Source organism: Ursus maritimus, unplaced genomic scaffold, assembly GCF_017311325.1.
Source record: "Ursus maritimus isolate PB19 unplaced genomic scaffold, ASM1731132v1 scaffold_13, whole genome shotgun sequence".
In the NCBI taxonomy this organism is placed as follows: Eukaryota; Metazoa; Chordata; class Mammalia; order Carnivora; family Ursidae; genus Ursus; species Ursus maritimus.
The window spans coordinates 4,975,011-4,987,241 of record NW_024423675.1 but is presented as its reverse complement, the minus strand read 5'-3'; positions in this window follow the sequence as shown (position 1 = coordinate 4,987,241).

Sequence of the window (12,231 nt, the reverse complement as noted above, 5' to 3'; positions counted from 1 at the left end):
CTGTGTGCACTGGGATCAGCATGCTTTCTGAGAGGATGTAAACCGTTTTCAGCTGAAAGAGTCACTTCTTGCTTGGGGCTAGAACTTCAAACAGACATCTTCTTATCAATTTGGACAGTGATGAGATGGTAGCACTCAGTGTTGACACTATTTTACTTCCTGCCCTCAAGTATGGGGCATTACTACTTTATGGTTTCCTATCCAATGTCTTGGAGGAAGGGCAGGATGTGTGTTCATTCTCTAAATTCTATCATACAAATTATGTAGAAATGATGCATCACATGCTATTATATATCAATGTAACATATTATCGCATATTAATTTTGGAAAATACATAATTTTGGCCAGAGTTGAGGTTCCCTGGACATCAGATTCTGAGACACTGAGGTTTGTATCAGCTGGTCATCGGATATGAGCTGCTCTTATAAAAGGGCCATAATAATGGGCAAGGCAGTTTCTTTTTGCTGAAGACAATTCCCGGAGAGGGGCCCAGCTACAAACTGTCAGCAGCCAACACCTCTCAGGAACTCGAAGAATAAGACCACAGTCCTAAAGGGGGGTCAAGTTGGCACATCACACCTTCACCTTTCATTCTGTCCCAGGTATGGACCATTCCCAGTGAGTATGACCTTCCTCTCTGTTCCTGAGAGTATGCTCTTGGTCTTGCCTTGATTCAATCTCAATTTTGCCTTTGATTTCTCTGGCGCTTGCTTGATTATCTGAGTTCCTCCACATCTTCTCATAAATACCATGAACACTGGGGAACAATACTCATCAAGAGGATAGTAGAGTCTCCCTTTCTTGTTCCGCATCAACCCAAACTGCTTCCAGCACTAACTAATAAAGGTCATGTGGAGACAAACCATCACTGAAGAGAAAGGTGGTCATTGGTCATTTTTTTTTTTTTTTTTTGCTCATAGTAATCTCTTCCCTCTCCAATGTAAAGAGAATTCCAACATGCAGGCAAGAACCCTTGTAGAGTAGAAGAGGCTAAAAAGGAGAAAACAGGGATAAGTCAATATTTTGCATGACTTGGTGACTTAAAGTATGGCCTGATGACTGAGAAGAAGTGGTCAAAAATAAGTTAACAACTAGGAAATTAGAATTGCACCAAGCAAAGAAAGAAAACTATGATGGGAAAAAAGAGTTCAAGGAAATGTTACTTTGAGAGGGCATTTCTGGGAATCCAGAGAGAGTGAGAAAGAAAGAGCTAGACTGATCAAAGGGTAGGTGGAGGGACTTCTGTTACACTTAGGACTCATAAGTGTTCTCAGATAGGATTCACCTTGGAGACTGGCCTTAGGCGCCCTCACTTTTTTAGAACCCCACATTAATGCAGCTCGTGCTGAGAGACAGCAAGGGTGTGATTAAGTGCGATACGAACGCCTACAGTAAAAATGTGATACTTTTTCCAAAATTCCTAGGTAACATTTCTAATTTGACCTTTTACTTAAATCATTTGCAGGGTATCCCTCCAACTTTCAACTCATCAATTTTCCTTTTATTTGAGCTGTTATGAAAATGCAACTTCCACCGTGAAGTCTTCCCTCATAAGAATTTTTCTTCGCAGCTTTATCTAATCTGAATATGCAAACTTAATGGCACTCTTACTCATCCCTGTCCTGATTTCACACACCCTGAATAAATGACCTATTAAATTATGCAGTCGTGCTTGTATAGAAATCTATTCCCTAGTTCTCCTCATCCAGTTTACCAGTCCCAGAACTTTGTAAGCAGCTTCGATGCCAGTGAACTATTGCGGAATAAGGAAATGGCAGTAATGACGCAGCTTCTTGCTCAGAATGGCATCTATTTTAAGTGTCCTTATGGCCATATCCCACACAAAAGGGTACGCACGTCACAAAATGTCAGAAATCTCTGTGAGGGGCCGCTGGTCATCTCTCAGACTTTCTCGATGAATTTATTCGTGGCCTATCTGTATCTCCAATACGAAGTATCTCCAGCTCTATAATGTGTATGTACGTATCTACAGATAGAGAAATGAAGATATAAAAGGAGCAGGGGCTACTCAACATTTTTAAATGCAAAAAGCAGTGATCTTCACAGACTGTCTCAATGCAGAAAAAAGTCCCCTCGGAGAGGTCTATAAACACCACGACAGTGCAGTCATGATATTCGATTCAGAAGTATCAGTGTTTATTTTTAAACAAAAAAGAAAGCTCCCAAGACCCATTCCTTTTCTCTTAAACACAGACAATCTTTGCCCACCCCCTCTGGAAGCTGTGATGATTTTCAGAGGACTCTAGATCATCTCAAAAAGAATAAACTATAATGAAGGCCTGCTCCTACAAACACAAATTTTGTAGAAGCCTTTGGACCGGCAGCTTTGGAAATTCTTCTCCCAGGGGAAGTAAATATAAGTGAAGCCGCACTTGAGTTCAGTTTCTATTCCCCTCTCAATTACCATCAATGCAGCTGAATCAGGAGCTACACCGAAATTCCTGAGATAGCTTTTTAAAAATCTAAAATAAAAGAAGAAAGTGTTATTGCAGACGGAGGTGAAAGAAACCTTGATACAAGAGGGACCAAATCCCCGGAGGGGGGGAGCTAAGGGCACGGAATAATGAAACAAAAACGTGAAATACCCAAAGCAGAATACACACATTCTGATCCTTGTTCTTTCTTTAATTTTTTAGGCCTGCAAATATTTGATGTATTTTTGCTAGGCTTAAGATGCACAGTAATTTTTTAACAGATATATAATAAATAACCCAGGTAATTATCATACTGTGGGAAAGGAACAGCAAGTTAGTGTACTATGTCTTGGAGTCCCTCCTTGCTGCCTGTCCCGGCCTTCTCCCCCCCTCCCCCCAGTGTACCCTGGGCAGCCTGCAGCGGGAGAGTCCCTGTCATGGCTTATTGCTTAAGCATGCTGCCGGCGACTACCGCACCAGCATTTAATAGCTCAAAACAGTAAGATATGTTGTAAGACACGGAACATTATTCAGCAGTGCCTTGCTACTACCTATAGACAGATCATTGCTGGGGCTTCCGGTTTTCGATAAGTATTAGCCATGTTTACTAATTCAAATGCGAAAAGTAAGTTTCAAAGCTAGTTGCTGAATTCAAGCAGTTGTAGGAAAACAGCTCACTTGAAGATAATAGCACAATCTGATATTTGTAAGATGCTATTGAAATTTAATAGTCAAAATGGAGTAATTAGAAGTGGAGCTATTTTTCTCCTATTTACCTACATGCCTTAACAGAAGTACACAGTTCCAGCCATACCAAACATTAAAGTGTCTTCTGAAAGCTATTAAGCGCTATCGTGAGGCAGTTTTAATACAGCACTAAGCTACCCATGGGAGCATCATTAACGCTGTCCGGAACACGCATCGTGATGCATGATCTCGAGTGTGACAGCTCTGCTCTGCAGAACACGTTCTGGTTCACACGCGCATGTCGGGAGCACTGCACACTCTCCTCTACTGACCCACTGTACCACTGAGCAGATCTAAACTGTGTCTACACAGCACGGATCTGAGTCTGTTAGACAGCACATCCAGTTTATCTGACTACAGGAAGATGTTCGAGGGTTCTTCGACAAGCATACAAGAACAACAACAGGGAATTTGGTCCGCATTTTATAAGTTGACCAAACAGGTGTAAGATCTGTGATGGTAAATATAAAATTTGTCTTTTGATTCTCCATCTTCTCACAATAGAGATATGTTAGTTTTACCTGAATCCATAGAGGGCCATGCACTAAACACTACGAGTATAGAGATGGAACAGATCAGGGCTCCAAGAGCCACCTTAACATAAAAAGATGCACAAAATTTGCAAAGCTAAGAATTGGGGGGAGTTAAGATTTTAGTGGATTTAGGACTTGGGTGTGAGCCACATCTGAGGTTGAGACCCGGTTGTGTCTGTCACTAGTTGTGTAACCCTGGCAGACTACTTTATCACCCTAACCCTCAGTTTCTTAGTCTGTGAGATGGAATTAACACCAAAACCTGCCTCCCTGGGAAATTCCGAGATTAGGTGAGGTAATTATGTAACTCATTTAAAAATAGTGCCTTGCTGATAAGCGCGCAAGTCACGTTAGCTAAAAGGTATTTTGGCCAATGATTAAAAAAAAGAGAGAGAGAGAGAGACTCTGGGCTTGAACTTCCGAATATGCAACAATCATAGAGGTCCTAGTGCAAGTGAGAGATAGGGAGAGAAGTGATGGTTAATGTGTGTTCCTCTGCGAGCCGGTCCCTTTAAGTTCCACTTCATAGGGCTGTTCAAGAACATAATAACGGCCCACAAACACAACCGCCCTTCAATAACATGAAGGTGAGCCGTACGCAGAAGGTGGGCAGAAGGACTACAAAGGTGCGGTGAAGCACAATGGGAGGAAACATAAAATAGCTGTTGATCACTGGGAAGTAGTAACAGCAAACAGGCAGTGCTGGCGGGGACCAGTCAGAGAAGAGGTGGCTCAGAGGAAGGGAGACAACTGAGCTTCCCATGAGGCACATTCGCTGAGCTCCAAACAGTGGGCGGCTGGGCAAGGCAACCAAAGGATTTCCCCTTGTGCTCCGGCCTGGAGTACTGCACGGGTCAGACGGCCTTCTCTCTCCCCGCGGTTGGTATAGAGAGCCAGACAACAACTCGTAGACACAGTCTGCGAGAGTAAAAAGAGCAGCGCCTGTGTGTCTTTCTCCGGGCTCCGCCACCTACCAGCTCGGTGAACTTGGGCAAGTCACCGGACCTCTGTAGAGTTCAGTAGCGCGGGCTATAGAAGTGTACTGAGAGCGTCAACCTGGCCGGCGATGCATACGTGCTCGTCTCCTCCTCTGATGTCCTCCGCACACCCATGTAATCTAACGTTCGGCTTCTTTCTTTATGTTTTTATTTTAGTACAGGAGCCAGTGCTTAAAACACCTGGGAATTACCCAGGTAAATCCGTTGCTTCTTTAGCATGGGGACCGAGCAGATTCCCTTTCTCTGTAACAATGGGGAAATCATCACCACCGATCATCCCTCTGCAATCATCTTAGCTGCAGCAGAAATCGTTCCCATTCTTTATCTCGGGATTACTTTTTGCTCCGTGAGGCTCTCTAGAGCCTCAAAATTCTTGGTGCATTTGACGAATTTTGCTTTCAATCCAGATCTCAGATGCAGACCTTTAAAAAAAAAAAAATTATTTATTTTTTTTAAGTCCCCAGCAACCAAACTTCAAATCTTTTCAAACCTCAAGGAAAGCCTGCTGTCATTGGTTTCGCCCTTATCCAAATCTGCATGTACTTCCTGACCACAAATTAGGTCACAGATAAGTTTGGAGCTGCCAATCAGCCATGGAGTCATCAAGCATTTCAAACTGCTGGTGCTGCAGTAGAAACGCCAGTGTGTGCCACAGATAACGGTAGCATTTGCATAGTTACAATCAGTTAGTGATAGGACGCCTGAGAGGCAGAGGGGGTGCGTGGCAAGTGCAAAGTCACTTTCAGATTTGCATTCATTTCGGTTTCAAATGGGAAGCGGAGGACCTGACTGAAAGGGGCATCGCCTCCTGTTCGGCTTGATTCTGTGGAGCCTGTGCCTATAGAGCGTTTCAACTCTTTGAAAGTGCTTTGTGATCTTCCTACGAGCTATTCTTCTCAACAATGTGTGACATACCTAGCAGGCATTATTATCCATAATTTAGTGAAAGGGAAGTGAATCAAAAACAGGTTGAATGACTTGTTCAACACCGCAGGAAGTCACAGCACAGGCAGAGGAAGAACCCACAGCTTTGTACGGCTCCCCATCTGTTGCTAAGCCCCATTAGCCGTGTTTCCTACCTGTACCCAGTAATTAGCCAAACCAAGTGCTGCCAAATAAAGACGTGGCGTTGATTTTTTTTTTCAGCATCTGCCCTCTTTTGAACGTACTCATTTGACTTGCAAAGCATTGTAAAAACAGCACTGCCCCCTCACCTCCCCCCCACCAAAAAAAAAAACAAACAAAAAAAACACAGAAGCCAAGAACGATATAAAGGGCAGCAAGCTGGAGTTCATTTATTCTGAGGATTGAGAGCACAAGGAGTTAATGTTTCTAAATGCTGTGGCTGGTGCTCAGAGAGGCTGGTAAACCTTGAGAGAATTGTGCTCTACTTAAATGACAAGTACCAGGATCTGATTGATATTCTCTGTAAAGTTTTCCCCAGTTACATGGTTTTTCCTTGGCATGTATGATTTATGGAATATCCCGTATTAATTAGGCATATGCTAGTATTTTGGAGGGAGAGGTAATAAGACAATTCTCTAGCATTTCATTGCATAATATATACAATTTATTGAAAAGACATGATTTCAGAAACTGGGAGAAAAGGTTAAACACCTTCTTCAGGTACCATAATGGAAAACGCTGTCATGAATAGATAGCAATCCCCGAAATAAAAAAAAAAAAAAAAAAAAAAAAGTAAGTAACTTCTTTAGTAGGAAAAAAAAAAGTTAAAAACCATAGCAATCCCTGACTCAGCAAACAAAAGCGGTTGATAAATGCACCTGCTACCCTGTCTAGAGCTGATCTAGCCTTTTCAGGGTGGCCTTATCAAGTTAAGATCTTGTTGGAGAGTAATGAACACGAGGGAAGACGCTGTTCCTCGATTGCTCATCATTAGAGCTCCGTACACGGCTTGAGGGGGAGCAGGGACTGGGATAAATCAGTGCTTTGAACCTCCTGATAATTGGTGCTCAAATCTCAGAATCTGGGTATTATTCTTGGTTAAAGTCTCTGCCACATGGCTGGATTGCTATATGCATTAATATGTTGAAGACAAAGTGGGGCAGGCATTGGTCCTCGCAAAGGGAATTAGCAGAATTGGACTACATATGAGCCTGACCTAGCGTGTCACGCCGGGCGGGCTCTTTGTACCTCAGTTTCTCCCACATGCAATAAGAATGACAGTCACTTCTGGAGAGGGCAAGTGAGAGCATACAAGAGGGGAGTTTACTTTTAATTAAAGTGCCACATAATGTAAAAGTAAACCTACATTTTGCAGAATTTAGCAAAGTGAATGAAACATTTGTTGAATACCGACTTATGTGTAAACTCTAGCCACTTTCTAAACGATATGGCTAAACATCACAAGAACCCTGAGAACAGGTGGCTCAGCATGACCTGCTCAATGTAACTCAAGATGAGAGCAAAGAGGTCTCCAACTCTGGGGTCAGATGACGTGCTTCAGAGACCCTGTTTGAAGTCTTTGGGCAATTCATAGGAAACTCAGAAATGAGCTCTTCTTTCCATTATCTGCGTCTCTTAGTCTTGCTCAGTCCTCAATCAATTTTTATTTATATTTATTTTTTGAAAAGTTATTTATTGCTTTTTTGATTCCAGTATAATAATTGTACGGTGTTGTCTCAATCAATTGTTATTAAGACAGCCGCCTCCAGGGACACTGACCTAGTGTCCTCACATGTGTGATTTTGCTGTCAGACTCAGTGTTGCATCCTTGGGCAACCTGAGCCATGTGACCACAGGTTGACAGTCACCTTACTGTAAGTGAAAGGCTATTCTCCCCTCCATTCCTACCCCACTCCAACGGCTCCAGATTCCTTCTCTTACTCCTGCTGTAGGGTTAAGGATGGAATACTTCTAAGAGTCTGGAGCCATGGGCTTGATGTTTTATTTCATGTTCATATGATATGGGTCCTAGGTATTTTGCCACTTTAGAGTGAATCATTTAATGACTTGAGGTAGCCCAGAAGTGAAGGATCAGATTTTCCTACTGTTTCTGAGGTGGTACAGAAACATTAGTGGCAATGATTCCTGTCTGACTTAGTACGGAGTCCACTGACAAGGGACAGCCGCAGGGTAGTGACTCAAACCCTTGTCTAGGCTGTGAGTGGCAAGGGAATGGTTGTATCAGAGTGGTCACATTTTCCATCGTAGACTTATTTTTAGCTAGTTTGCTTAAGACAAACTTCAAATTTCTTTGTTCCCGTCTTACACATATTCATCCTGCATAGGATGGATAGAATACTCTGAACAATAGATAGTTTTTTATTAAATCTGTTCAGGACATATGTAAAATATATTGTTTAACAAAAATAGCAAATCCGGGCTGCATTATAATGAGGTGATTAAGAGTATAGGTTCTGGAGTCAGTTGCCAGGACCCTTAGCTGTAAGGTTTGGGGAAATTTCCTTCATTTCTATAAATCTTTGGCTTCCTTTAGTGTAAAACAAAATAAAAAAAGAACGTACATTATAGGATTGTTTTGAGAATTGAATGTAATGATGGACATAAAGTACACGGCACAGCTCCCCAGTACATACTAAATACTAAATACTCCGTAATCGTCTTTACAATGATGTCTGTACACATGCATACAAAAGGCAGTGCGTCTCATCAGTAGGGTGGACATTTCCTATAATGAATTTACTGCTGCAATAGAGATTACTGTTCTCCACTTCTCCATGAGGGAAAAGCATTAAAATGGCTTTCCCAAGCTCACACAGCTGGTTATTGATCAAGTCGGAAACAATTCAGGATTCTGATCCCAGTTTGTATCTCCACATTGGCTCTTTGAATCCACATGTTCTGCCCCTAACAACATAGCTCTCTCTGCTATAGGAAAATTAGCATGAATGAAAAAGCAAAGAAATTTAAAAAATTCATGAAAACTGTTTTCAACTTCATCCCACTTCCTCTTTCCACAATTCCTCATCACTAGTCATCCTTTAATTATTCTGAAAAATGATATGCAAGGCTAGTTCTTTCCACCTGGTCTTTACTCCAGGGAAGTTCCCACTCCCATAGTTCTAAATGGATAAGGTTTTCAGGGAGTGCCATATCCCATGGGAATTGATAATTTTAAATAAGATTCCTAAAGACCCAAATATGTAATATCTAAACAGATGAGTCAATGATGGCAGAATTTAAGCATCAGAACAAAGAGGCAAGGAAAAACCAGATATAAGAAAGGGGATAATTGGTTGTAGCTGAAGAGGCTTCTGAGATGCTCAAATCTCTTTTAAGAAACTGTCTGCTCCACGTAATGCTTTCCTTTTCATAGTTTGTTTGTTTTACTTTGTTTTTGTTTTCCCACGGTAATAATATATAGCAAAATAGTTCAAATCTTACCGTCATATACAGAGAAATCAGCCACCCCATAACTGGTCTTTTAAAATATAAACTAGATAAATAATTTTGGTTTTTTTTAAACCAATAAGCATGCATAGTTCTGATATGCCCTCACGAAACTGATATTCAGTGAAAATATTCTACCGTATAAATGAAAATCAGCATTAGACAACCCTTAAAAAGATTCTTTTATAAGTAAAATTAAGTAGATATAAAGTGATGTTTGATAAATATAATTTTAAAATATGTGATACAGTTCACATAAACTTAATCAACAATAGGGCCTTTAAAAATACTAAGTACAAAAGTTAACAACTCAGCAACTGATAGTTGATGTTCTCAAAGAAAAGATGCCCAGTGTGTTTTCAAGTCTCGGTTCTACCACTTGTACCTATTTGAATTTGGTCAAGTTTATATATCTCTGTGCCTCGTTGTCTCATTTGAATACAAGGCTAAGGATAATTCTACTTCCTGGAGTTGAAGTAAGGATTAAATGAGATAGTTCATGCAACATGCTTAAAAAATATCTGTCATGGGCCCTTGGCAGGCTCAGTCGGTAGAGACTGAGACTCTTGATCTTGGGGTCATGATTTCAAGCCCCAGGTTGGGCATAGAGTTTACTTAATAAAAAAATATTTTAAAAAATCTGTTGTAGTAAATGTTTGATATAGTTTTTGCTACAATTACTAATATTACTATGATTAGGCTCAAGGTAATTGTATACTGATCTCAGGGTAACTAAATCTGTGAATTTATTAAAAGACAATTTTTAATGGTGTTTTCTATAATAAAGTTTTTAGAGCAGTTTCCATAAAATGATGTATGAGTTATAGTGGGTCTTTAATGTGTGCTTTACTGAAAATTCTTATTTGCAAAGAACAGAAACTTACTCAAACTAGTTCTCAGAAGTATGTAAGCTCAAGAACCACAGCCCAGTTGGCCCTTCGGCTTTCCAAATACCAGTCCTTCAGCAGCCAGCAATCTTCATCACTTTGGTTTCCCCCTGCTTCTGCTTCATCCTGCTCCGTATCCCAACCAGCCTCCCTCTTCTTCCTTCACTTGCACATGGCCCCATACTCCCACAACCTATGAGTCCTTACTAGAAATTTTAAATCCAAATGCCATCTGATATCTCATATTTTCATTATCCAAAAAGATTCTGTTTGGTTTTGGGGTCATCCAATGGATTGACGTCCATCTGGGTCTAATCAGCCCGGGGAAACCATAGGTGCAAGCACACTGCTTCCAGAAACTGGAAAAACCAAGTGATAGAACTTTCTAAAGCAGAAATGAGCAAGATGAAAAATGCTTTAACCTTGAAGATTTTTTTAAAAGTTCTATCTATATCAGCCGTTTTGATTAGCTATTTTCACATAAATCTTGTTTATATGTATTGTAAGTTTCAATAGAATGTGCAGCAGCTCTTGTTTTCCCCATTTTATATAGATCTATATCATCTTTATTGACTTGACTTAATGAAAAATTGGCTTCCTAGTATCATCAGTATTGATCTAGATGAGGGTGAAAGTGACTTGTTAACCCTCAAAATCATCTGTAAATATTTAATCATTCCCATTGATACTATGAGAAATAGATCAAGCACTCATTTCCTTTCCTACAATAATAGCACTGACTCTGTAAGTGGAAGAAATCTGTATCCTCATTGTTAAAACAAAACAAAACTAGACCTGCATGAGAGATTTCTTAGATTCCCATAAAAGAAAAAAGGCATAAGCGTCTAAAATAAATCTTCGTGTAAAGGTATTATTTTACCTAGCTGCTAACAATAGACATCTAAACACATCTGTGAGAAGCTATGGTCAACTTTATAGTTGCTTGCCAATAGTTCCAGGATTTCTTTCCTTCTGGGAACACACTGGATGGCTCCTCAAGCCCCCTTGTATTCAGGCATGGCCATGGGACTTTCTTTGGTTACTTAAATGTTAGCAAAGGTAAAATATTTCAGTCTGAATTATTTAACTGCAGTGTTGAGTCTCTAGCTCTTTCTTGCCCTTTGAGGTTGATTGTGGTAGAGACCTTGTGTTAAGACGTTAAAAGAACCCAAGTCATCCACCGGAGGGTGACTACTGCCCTAGAGTCATAGAGAACTTTCAGTGATTGAAAACTATACTTGGGACTCCTGACTGGCTCAATCGAAAAGCATGTGACTCTTGATCTCGGGGTCATGAGTTCAAGCCCCACACTGGGTATAGGGATTACCTAACTAAACAAAGACAAAAACAAAACAAAAGTTAACTACATTTTAATTTGTTAAGATACTGAGGTTTGAGGGGTTGTTTGTTATTACAACTTAACCAAACCCACCCCGATTTACTGGCATAGCTGTAAAATATTGATGTCTGTTCTCTCTTTTACCAAATGCAAAGGTTTAAAAAAAAAAAAAAAGCACCAAACGCCTCTGTGTCAAAATGTGGCCCACGTTTTTTCCCATATATGTGATTGAAAATGAGGGACAACAAGAATTAACAATATAAAATTTAGCCAGTAATTTTACCTCCTCTCTAAATTAACCTTTTTTCAAGGTTAAGGGTCAGTGGAATGGACAATTACTGTTAAGCTTTCTCAGCCCATATCTTTAATAGTTTCTAGTGAACAAAAGAAAATGGCTGACAAGAAAATGAATAATGTAAAGTTATTCAATACTATGCTTAAATAATATTTAAAGGATATATAGGAAAAAGAGGACTAAAGAAATACAGAAATGTCAAAAAAGAAGTTCTATTAGCGTGGAAGAACATGGAGTTATTTTTGTCATTATTCTAGTTAATATATGTTTTTATAATTTGGTCACATTGCTTTCTTTCTTTTTTCTTCTTTGGCTTAAAACCATACACATTTATTAGCTCACAATTTTGTGGGTTAGAAGTCCAGGCCCAGCTTAGCTGGGTCGTCTGCCTCAGGATCTCACAAAGGTTTAATCATGATGTCAGCCAGGAATACGTTTTCACCTGAGGCTTGGTTGGGAAAGAATCTGCTTCTAAACCTGTGTGGTTGTTGGCAGCATTCACTTTTTTGTGGGCTGTTAGAATGAGAGCCTCAGCTTCTTGCTGGTTACTGGTCAGAGGCCACCTTCAGTTCTTAGAAGCTTCTCTCAATCCTTCCCTGATATGTCTCATTAGTCCCTAGCGA